We start from the raw sequence: 12,190 nt of genomic DNA, 5'->3' as shown, positions 1-12,190 counted from the left end.
TATACCTGAACTATACCTGAAATATATACCTGAACTATACCTGAAATATATATATATGAAATATATACCTGAACTATACCTGAAATATATATCTGAAATATATATACCTGAACTATACCTGAAATATATATATACCTGAAATATATACCTGAACTATACCTGAACTATATATACCTGAAATATACCTGAACTATACCTGAAATATATATACCTGAAATATACCTGAACTATACCTGAAATACATACCTGAACTATACCTGAAATATATATACCTGAACTATACCTGAACTATACCTGAAATATATATATATACCTGAACTATACCTGAAATATATATACCTGAACTATACCTGAAATATATATATATATATATATATATATATACCTGAACTATACCTGAAATATATATATACCTGAACTATACCTGAAATATATATCTGAAATATATACCTGAACTATACCTGAAATATATATACCTGAACTATACCTGAAATATATATACCTGAAATATACCTGAACTATACCTGAAATATATACCTGAACTATACCTGAAATATATACCTGAAATATACCTGAACTATACCTGAAATATATATATATACCTGAAATATACCTGAACTATACCTGAAATACATACCTGAACTATACCTGAAATATATATATATACCTGAACTATACCTGAAATATATACCTGAACTATACCTGAACTATACCTGAAAAATATACCTGAACTATACCTGAAATCTATACCTGAAATATATATATATATACCTGAACTATACCTGAAATATATATATATATACCTGAACTATACCTGAAATATATATACCTGAACTATACCTGAAATATATACCTGAACTATACCTGAAATATATATACCTGAACTATACCTGAAATATATACCTGAACTATACCTGAAATATATATCTGAAATATATATACCTGAACTATACCTGAAATATATATATCTGAAATATATATACCTGAACTATACCTGAAATATATATACCTGAACTATACCTGAAATATATATACCTGAACTATACCTGAAATATATACCTGAACTATACCTTTAATATATACCTGAAATATATATACCTGAACTATACCTGAAATATATATACCTGAACTATACCTGAAATATATATATATATACCTGGAATATATATACCTGAACTATATATACCTGAACTATATACCTGAACTATATACCTGAACTATATACCTGAACTATACCTGAACTATACCCCTGAAATATATACCTGAAATGTATACCTGAAATGTATACCTGATATGTATACCTGAACTATACCTGAAATATATACCTGAACTATATACCTGAGCTATATACCTGTACTATATACCTGAACTATACCTGAACTATATACCTGAACTATACCTGAACTATACCTGAACTATATACCTGAAATATATATACCTGAACTATACCTGAAATATATATACCTGAACTATACCTGAAATATATATATCTGAAATATATATACCTGAACTATACCTGAAATATATATACCTGAACTATACCTGAAATATATACCTGAACTATACCTTTAATATATACCTGAAATAGGGCGCCTGGGTTAGCTCAGTTGGTAGAGCGGGCGTCCATGTATTAAGGCTTGGTCCTGACCGCGGCGGCCCGGGTTCGAATCCGGCCTGTGGCCCTTTCCGCATCCACTCTCTCTCTCCCCCCTTTCAAGACTCTATCCACTGTCCTGTCATAAAAATGGAAAAATGCCCCCAAAAAAATAACTTTAAAAAAAAAAATATATATACCTGAAATATATATACCTGAACTATACCTGAAATATATATACCTGAACTATACCTGAAATATATATATATATACCTGGAATATATATACCTGAACTATATATACCTGAACTATATACCTGAACTATATACCTGAACTATACCTGAACTATACCCCTGAAATATATACCTGAAATGTATACCTGAAATGTATACCTGAACTATACCTGAAATATATACCTGAACTATCCATCCATCCATCTTCAACCGCTTATCCGGGATCGGGTCGCGGGGGCAACAGCTCCAGCAGGGGACCCCAAACTTCCCTTTCCCGGGCCACATTAACCAGCTCTGACTGGGGGATCCCGAGGCGTTCCCAGGCCAGAGTAGAGATATAATCTCTCCACCTAGTCCTGGGTCTTCCCCGTGGTCTCCTCCCAGCTGGTCGTGCCTGGAACACCTCCCAAGGGAGGCGCCCAGGAGGCATCCGTGCTAGATGCCCGAACCACCTCAACTGGCTCCTTTCGACGCAAAGGAGCAAGGACTCTACTCCGAGTCCCTCACGGATGACTGAGCTTCTTACCCTATCTCTAAGGGAGACGCCAGCCACCCTCCTGAGGAAACCCATTTCGGCCGCTTGCACCCGCGACCTCGTTCTTTCGGTCATGACCCAACCCTCATGACCATAGGTGAGAGTAGGAACGAAGATTGAACGGTAGATCGAGAGCTTTGCCTTCCGGCTCAGCTCTCTTTTCGTCACAACAGTGCGGTAAAGCGAATGCAATACCGCCCCTGCTGCTCCGATTCTCCGACCAATCTCACGTTCCATCGTCCCCTCACTCGCGAACAAGACCCCGAGATACTTAAACTCCTTCACTTGGGGTAAGGACTCATTCCGTACCCGGAGTAGGCAATCCATCGGTTTCCTGCTGAGAACCATGGCCTCAGATTTAGAGGTGCTGATTCTCATCCCGACTGCGTCACACTCGGCTGCGAACCGATCCAGTGAGTGCTGGAGGTCGCAGACCGATGATGCCAACAGGACCACATCATCTGCAAAAAGCAGCGATGTGATCCTCAGCACACCGAACTGCAAACCCTCCTCCCCCCGACTACGCCTCGATATCCTGTCCATGAATATCACGAACAGGATTGGTGACAAAGCGCAGCCCTGGCGGAGGCCAACCCCCCACCGGAAACGAGTCCGACTTACTGCCGAGGATCCGAACACAGCTCTCGCTTTGGGCGTACAGGGATTGGATGGCCCTGAGAAGTGCCCCTCTTACCCCATACTCCCGCAGCACCCCCCACAGTATCTCCCGGGGGACCCGGTCATATGCCTTCTCCAAGTCCACAAAGCACATGTAGACTGGATGGGCATACTCCCAGGCCCCCTCCAGGATCCTTGCGAGAGTGAAGAGCTGGTCCGTTGTTCCACGGCCAGGACGGAATCCGCATTGTTCCTCTTCGATCTGAGGTTCGACTATCGGCCGAACCCTCCTTTCCAGCACCTTGGAGTAAACTTTACCAGGGAGGCTGAGCAGTGTGATACCCCTGTAATTGGCACACACTCTCTGGTCCCCCTTTTTGAAAAGGGGGACCACCACCCTGGTCTGCCACTCCTTAGGCACTGTCACCGACTTCCACGCGGTGTTGAAGAGACGTGTCATCCAAGACAGCCCCTCCCCACCCAGAGCCTTCAGCATTTCTGGGCGGATCTCATCAATCCCCGGGGCTTTGCCACTGTGGAGTTGTTTGACTACCTCAGTGACTTCCACCAGGGTAATTGATGATGGTCCCCCATCAGCTTCCAGCTCTGCCTCTACCATAGAGGGCGTATTGGTCGGATTCAGAAGTTCCTCAAAGTGCTCCTTCCACCGCCCGATTACCTCCTCAGTTGAGGTCAACAGTGTCCCATCCTTACTGTACACAGCTTGGATGGTTCCCCGTTTCCCCCTCCTGAGGTGCCGGATGGTTTTCCAGAAGCACTTTGGTGCCGACCGAAAGTCCTTCTCCATGGCTGCTCCGAACTCCTCCCACACCCGCTGCTTTGCCTCCGTCACGGCAGTGGCTGCTGCTCTTCGGGCCCGTCGGTACCCTGCAACTGCCTCCGGAGACCTCCGAGATAACATATCCCGGAAGGCCTCCTTCTTCAGTCGGACGGCTTCCCTGACCACCGGTGTCCACCACGGTGTTCGAGGGTTGCCGCCCCTTGAGGCACCTAAGACCTTAAAACCACAGCTCACCGCCGCAGCTTCAGCAATGGAAGCTTTGAACATCGCCCACTCAGGTTCAATGCCCCCAACCTCCACAGGGATGCCAGAAAAGCTCCGCCGGAGGTGTGAGTTGAAAATCTCTCGGACAGGGGCCTCCTCCAGACGTTCCCAGTTCACCCTCACTACGCGTTTGGGCTTACCAGGTCTGTCCAGAGTCTTCCCCCACCCTCTGACCCAACTCACCACCAGATGGTGATCAGTTGACAGCTCCGCCCCTCTCTTCACCCGAGTGTCCAAAACATGCAGCCTCAGATCAGACGATACGATTACAAAATCGATCATCGACCTTCGGCCTAGGGTGCTCTGGTACCACGTACACTTATGAGCATCCTTATGTTCGAACATGGTGTTCGTTATGGACAGTCCATGACTAGCACAGAAGTCCAATAACAAACGACCACTCGGGTTTAGATCAGGGAGGCCGTTCCTCCCAATCACGCCACTCCAGGTGTCTCCATCGTTGCCCACGTGCGCATTGAAGTCTCCCAGGAGAACTATGGAGTCCCCTACTGGAGCCCCATACAGGACTCCATTCAGGGTCTCCAAGAAGGCCGAATACTCCGAACTGCTGTTTGGTGCATACGCACAAACAACAGTCAGAGTTTTCCCCCCCATAACCCGAAGGCGTAGGGAGGCGACCCTCTCGTCCACCGGGGTAAACTCCAACATAGCGGCACTCAGCCGGGGATTTGTGAGTATCCCCACACCCGCCCGGCGCCTCACACCATGGGCAACTCCAGAGAAGAATAGAGTCCAACCCCTATCCAAGAGTACGGTTCCAGAACCGAGGCTGTGCGTAGAGGTAAGCCCTACCAGATCCAACTGATAGCGCTCCACCTCACGCACAAGCTCCGGCTCCTTCCCCCACAGAGAGGTGACGTTCCACGTCCCCAGAGCCAGCCTCTGCCGCCAGGGTCCAGTCCGTCGAGGTCCCTGGCCTTCACTGCCACCCGTGTGACAGCGCACCCGACCCAAGCGGTTCTTCCCGCAGGTGGTGAGCCCACAGGATACCTGAACTATATACCTGAGCTATATACCTGTACTATATACCTGAACTATACCTGAACTATATACCTGAACTATACCTGAACTATACCTGAACTATATACCTGAAATATATATACCTGAACTATACCTGAAATATATATACCTGAAATATATACCTGAACTATACCTGAAATATATATACCTGAACTATACCTGAACTATACCTGAAATATATATACCTGAACTATACCTGAAATATATACCTGAACTATATATACCTGAAATATATATCTGAAATATATATACCTGAACTATACCTGAAATATACACCTGAAAAATATACCTGAAATAAATATATACCTGAAATAAATATATACCTGAACTATACCTGAAATATATATATATATATATATATATATATACCTGAACTATACCTGAACTATACCTGAAATCTATACCTGAAATATATACCTGAACTATACCTGAAATGTATATATATAGAAATATATACCTGAAATATATACCTGAACTATACCTGAAATATATATATATACCTGAACTATACCTGAAATATATACCTGAACTATACCTGAAATATATATACCTGAACTATACCTGAAATATATACCTGAACTATACCTGAAATATACCTGAAATATATATACCTGAAATATATACCTGAACTATACCTGAAATATATACCTGAACTATACCTGAAATATATATATATATATATATATATATATATATATATATATATACCTGAACTATACCTGAAATATATATACCTGAAATATATACCTGAAATATATACCTGAACTATACCTGAAATATATATATATATATATATATATACCTGAAATATACCTGAAAAAAGCCGGTCCTTTCTATATATGACCCATGGTGTGATACCAGACTTCATGTTCTACTGGTGTGAATATTACTAAAGACTAGGATGAAGCAGTATGAATATTAATAAAGACTAGGATGAAGCCGTATGAATATTACTAAAGACTAGGATGAAGCCGTATGAATATTAATAAAGACTAGGATGAAGCCGTATGAATATTACTAAAGACTAGGATGAAGCCGTATGAATATTACTAAAGACTAGGATGAAGCAGTGTGAATATTACTAAAGACTAGGATGAAGCAGTATGAATATTACTAAAGACTAGGATGAAGCAGTATGAATATTACTAAAGACTAGGATGAAGCCGTATGAATATTAAAGACTAGGATGTTACAGTATGAATATTACTAAAGACTAGGATGAAGCAGTATGAATATTACTAAAGACTAGGATGAAGTAGTATGAATATTACTAAAGACTAGGATGAAGCAGTGTGAATATTACTAAAGACTAGGATGAAGCAGTATGAATATTACTAAAGACTAGGATGAAGCCGTATGAATATTACTAAAGACTAGGATGAAGCCGTATGAATATTACTAAAGACTAGGATGAAGCCGTATGAATATTACTAAAGACTAGGATGTTACAGTATGAATATTACTAAAGACTAGGATGAAGCAGTATGACTATTACTAAAGACTAGGATGAAGCAGTGTGAATATTACTAAAGACTAGGATGTTACAGTATGAATATTACTAAAGACTAGGATGAAGCAGTGTGAATATTACTAAAGACTAGGATGAAGCAGTATGAATATTACTAAAGACTAGGATGAAGCCGTATGAATATTACTAAAGACTAGGATGAAGCCGTATGAATATTACTGAAGACTAGGATGAAGCCGTATGAATATTACTAAAGACTAGGATGAAGCAGTATGAATATTACTAAAGACTAGGATGAAGCAGTATGAATATTACTAAAGACTAGGATGAAGCCGTATGAATATTACTAAAGACTAGGTTGAAGCAGTATGAATATTACTAAAGACTAGGATGAAGCAGTATGAATATTACTAAAGACTAGGATGAAGCAGTATGAATATTACTAAAGACTAGGATGAAGCAGTATGAATATTACTAAAGACTAGGATGAAGCAGTATGAATATTACTAAAGACTAGGATGAAGCAGTGTGAATATTACTAAAGACTAGGATGAAGCAGTATGAATATTACTAAAGACTAGGATGAAGCAGTATGAATATTACTAAAGACTAGGATGTTACAGTATGAATATTACTAAAGACTAGGATGAAGCAGTATGAATATTACTAAAGACTAGGATGTTACAGTATGAATATTACTAAAGACTAGGATGAAGCAGTATGAATATTACTAAAGACTAGGATGTTACAGTATGAATATTACTAAAGACTAGGATGAAGCCGTATGAATATTAAAGACTAGGATGTTACAGTATGAATATTACTAAAGACTAGGATGAAGCAGTATGAATATTACTAAAGACTAGGATGAAGCCGTATGAATATTACTAAAGACTAGGATGAAGCAGTATGAATATTACTAAAGACTAGGATGAAGCAGTATGAATATTACTAAAGACTAGGATGAAGCAGTATGAATATTACTAAAGACTAGGATGAAGCAGTGTGAATATTACTAAAGACTAGGATGAAGCCGTATGAATATTACTAAAGACTAGGATGAAGCCGTATGAATATTACTAAAGACTAGGATGAAGACGTATGAATATTACTAAAGACTAGGATGAAGCAGTATGAATATTACTAAAGACTAGGATGAAGCAGTATGAATATTACTAAAGACTAGGATGAAGCCGTATGAATATTACTAAAGACTAGGATGAAGACGTATGAATATTACTAAAGACTAGGATGAAGCAGTATGAATATTACTAAAGACTAGGATGAAGCCGTATGAATATTACTAAAGACTAGGATGAAGCCGTATGAATATTACTAAAGACTAGGATGAAGCCGTATGAATATTACTAAAGACTAGGATGAAGCAGTATGAATATTACTAAAGACTAGGATGAAGCAGTATGAATATTACTAAAGACTAGGATGAAGCCGTATGAATATTACTAAAGACTAGGATGAAGCAGTATGAATATTACTAAAGACTAGGATGAAGCAGTATGAATATACTAAAGACTAGGATGAAGCAGTATGAATATTACTAAGACTAAGGATGAAGCAGTATGAATATTACTAAAGACTAGGATTGAAGCAGTATTGAATATTACTAAAGACTAGGATGAAGCAGTATGAATATTACTAAAGACTAGGATGAAGCAGTAGAATATTACTAAAGACTAGGATGAAGCAGTATGAATATTACTAAAGACTAGGATGAAGCCGTATGAATATTACTAAAGACTAGGATGAAGCCGTATGAATATTACTAAAGACTAGGATGAAGCAGTATGAATATTACTAAAGACTAGGATGAAGCACGTATGTAATATTACTAAAGACTAGGATGAAGCAGTATGGAATATTACTAAAGACTAGGATGAAGCAGTATGAATATTACTAAAGACTAGGATGAAGCAGTATGAATATTACTTAAAGACTAGGATGAAGACAGGTATGAATATTACTAAAGACTAGGATGAAGCCGTATGAATATTACTAAAGACTAGGATGAAGCAGTATGAATATTACTAAAGACTAGGATGAAGCAGTATGAATATTACTAAAGACTAGGATGAAGCCGTATGAATATTACTAAAGACTAGGATGAAGCAGTATGAATATTACTAAAGACTAGGATGAAGCAGTATGAATATTACTAAAGACTAGGATTGAAGCAGTATGAATATTACTAAAGACTAGGATGAAGCAGTAGTGAATATTACTAAAGACTAGGATGAAGCAGTATGAATATTACTAAAGACTAGGATGAAGCAGTATGAATATTACTAAAGACTAGGATGTAGCAGTATGAATATTACTAAAGACTAGGATGAAGCAGTATGAATATTACTAAAGACTAGGATGTTACAGTATGAATATTACTAAAGACTAGGATGAAGCAGTATGAATATTACTAAAGACTAGGATGAAGCCGTATGAATATTAAAGACTAGGATGTTACAGTATGAATATTACTAAAGACTAGGATGAAGCAGTATGAATATTACTAAAGACTAGGATGAAGCCGTATGAATATTACTAAAGACTAGGATGAAGCAGTATGAATATTACTAAAGACTAGGATGAAGCAGTATGAATATTACTAAAGACTAGGATGAAGCAGTATGAATATTACTAAAGACTAGGATGAAGCAGTGTGAATATTACTAAAGACTAGGATGAAGCCGTATGAATATTACTAAAGACTAGGATGAAGCCGTATGAATATTACTAAAGACTAGGATGAAGACGTATGAATATTACTAAAGACTAGGATGAAGCAGTATGAATATTACTAAAGACTAGGATGAAGCAGTATGAATATTACTAAAGACTAGGATGAAGCCGTATGAATATTACTAAAGACTAGGATGAAGACGTATGAATATTACTAAAGACTAGGATGAAGCAGTATGAATATTACTAAAGACTAGGATGAAGCCGTATGAATATTACTAAAGACTAGGATGAAGCCGTATGAATATTACTAAAGACTAGGATGAAGCCGTATGAATATTACTAAAGACTAGGATGAAGCAGTATGAATATTACTAAAGACTAGGATGAAGCAGTATGAATATTACTAAAGACTAGGATGAAGCCGTATGAATATTACTAAAGACTAGGATGAAGCAGTATGAATATTACTAAAGACTAGGATGAAGCAGTATGAATATTACTAAAGACTAGGTTGAAGCAGTATGAATATTACTAAAGACTAGGATGAAGCAGTGTGAATATTACTAAAGACTAGGATGAAGCAGTATGAATATTACTAAAGACTAGGATGAAGCAGTATGAATATTACTAAAGACTAGGATGAAGCAGTATGAATATTACTAAAGACTAGGATGTTACAGTATGAATATTACTAAAGACTAGGATGAAGCAGTATGAATATTACTAAAGACTAGGATGAAGCAGTATGAATATTACTAAAGACTAGGATGTTACAGTATGAATATTACTAAAGACTAGGATGAAGCCGTATGAATATTACTAAAGACTAGGATGAAGCCGTATGAATATTACTAAAGACTAGGATGAGCAGTATGAATATTACTAAAGACTAGGATGAAGCAGTATGAATATTACTAAAGACTAGGATGAAGCCGTATGAATATTACTAAAGACTAGGATGAAGCAGTATGAATATTACTAAAGACTAGGATGAAGCAGTATGAATATTACTAAAGACTGAGTTAGCAGTATGAATATTACTAAGACTAGGATGAAGCCGTATGAATATTACTAAAGACTAGGATGAAGCCGTATGAATATTACTAAAGACTAGGATGAAGCAGTATGAATATTACTAAAGACTAGGATGAAGCAGTAGAATATTACTAAAGACTAGGATGAAGCCGTATGAATATTACTAAGACTAGGATGAAGCAGTATGAATATTACTAAAGACTAGGATGAAGCAGTATGAATATTACTAAAAGACTAGGATGAAGCAGTATGAATATTCTAAAGACTAGGATGAAGCAGTATGAATCTTACTAAAGACTAGATGAAGCCGTATGAATATTACTAAAGACTAGGATGAAGCAGTATGAAGATTACTAAAGACTAGATGAAGCAGTATGAATATTAAAAGACTAGGTTGAAGCAGTATGAATATTACTAAAGACTAGGATGAAGCAGTTGTGAATATTTACTAAAGACTAGGATGAAGCAGTATGAATATTACTAAAGACTAGGATGAAGCAGTATGAATATTACTAAAGACAGGATGTTACAGTATGAATATTACTAAAGACTAGGATGAAGCAGTATGAATATTACTAAAGACTAGGATGAAGCCGTATGAATATTAAAGACTAGGATGTTACAGTATGAATATTACTAAAGACTAGGATGAAGCAGTATGAATATTACTAAAGACTAGGATGAAGCCGTATGAATATTACTAAAGACTAGGATGAAGCAGTATGGAATATTACTAAAGACTAGGATGAAGCAGTATGAATATTACTAAAGACTAGGATGAAGCAGTATGAATATTACTAAAGACTAGGATGAAGCAGTGTGAATATTACTAAAGACTAGGATGAAGCCGTATGAATATTACTAAAGACTAGGATGATAGCCGTATGAATATTACTAAAGACTAGGATGAAGCAGTATGAATATTACTAAAGACTAGGATGAAGCAGTATGAATATTACTAAAGACTAGGATGAAGCAGTATGAATATTACTAAAGACTAGGATGAAGCCGTATGAATATTACTAAAGACTAGGATGAAGACGTATGAATATTACTAAAGACTAGGATGAAGCAGTATGAATATTACTAAAGACTAGGATGAAGCCGTATGAATATTACTAAAGACTAGGATGAAGCCGTATGAATATTACTAAAGACTAGGATGAAGCCGTATGAATATTACTAAAGACTAGGATGAAGCAGTATGAATATTACTAAAGACTAGGATGAAGCAGTATGAATATTACTAAAGACTAGGATGAAGCCGTATGAATATTACTAAAGACTAGGATGAAGCAGTATGAATATTACTAAAGACTAGGATGAAGCAGTATGAATATTACTAAAGACTAGGTTGAAGCAGTATGAATATTACTAAAGACTAGGATGAAGCAGTGTGAATATTACTAAAGACTAGGATGAAGCAGTATGAATATTACTAAAGACTAGGATGAAGCAGTATGAATATTACTAAAGACTAGGATGAAGCAGTATGAATATTACTAAAGACTAGGATGTTACAGTATGAATATTACTAAAGACTAGGATGAAGCAGTATGAATATTACTAAAGACTAGGATGAAGCCGTATGAATATTACTAAAGACTAGGATGAAGCCGTATGAATATTACTAAAGACTAGGATGAAGCAGTATGAATATTACTAAAGACTAGGATGAAGCAGTATGAATATTACTAAAGACTAGGATGAAGCCGTATGAATATTACTAAAGACTAGGATGAAGCAGTATGAATATTACTAAAGACTAGGATGAAGCAGTATGAATATTACTAAAGACTAGGATGAAGCAGTATGAATATTACTAAAGACTAGGATGAAGCAGTATGAATATTACTAAAGACTAGGATGAAGCAGTATGAATATTACTAAAGACTAGGATGAA

This window comes from Sebastes umbrosus (genome assembly GCF_015220745.1).
Source record: "Sebastes umbrosus isolate fSebUmb1 chromosome 14 unlocalized genomic scaffold, fSebUmb1.pri SUPER_14_unloc_1, whole genome shotgun sequence".
Lineage (NCBI taxonomy): Eukaryota > Metazoa > Chordata > Actinopteri > Perciformes > Sebastidae > Sebastes > Sebastes umbrosus.
This window is presented reverse-complemented; position numbering follows the sequence as displayed.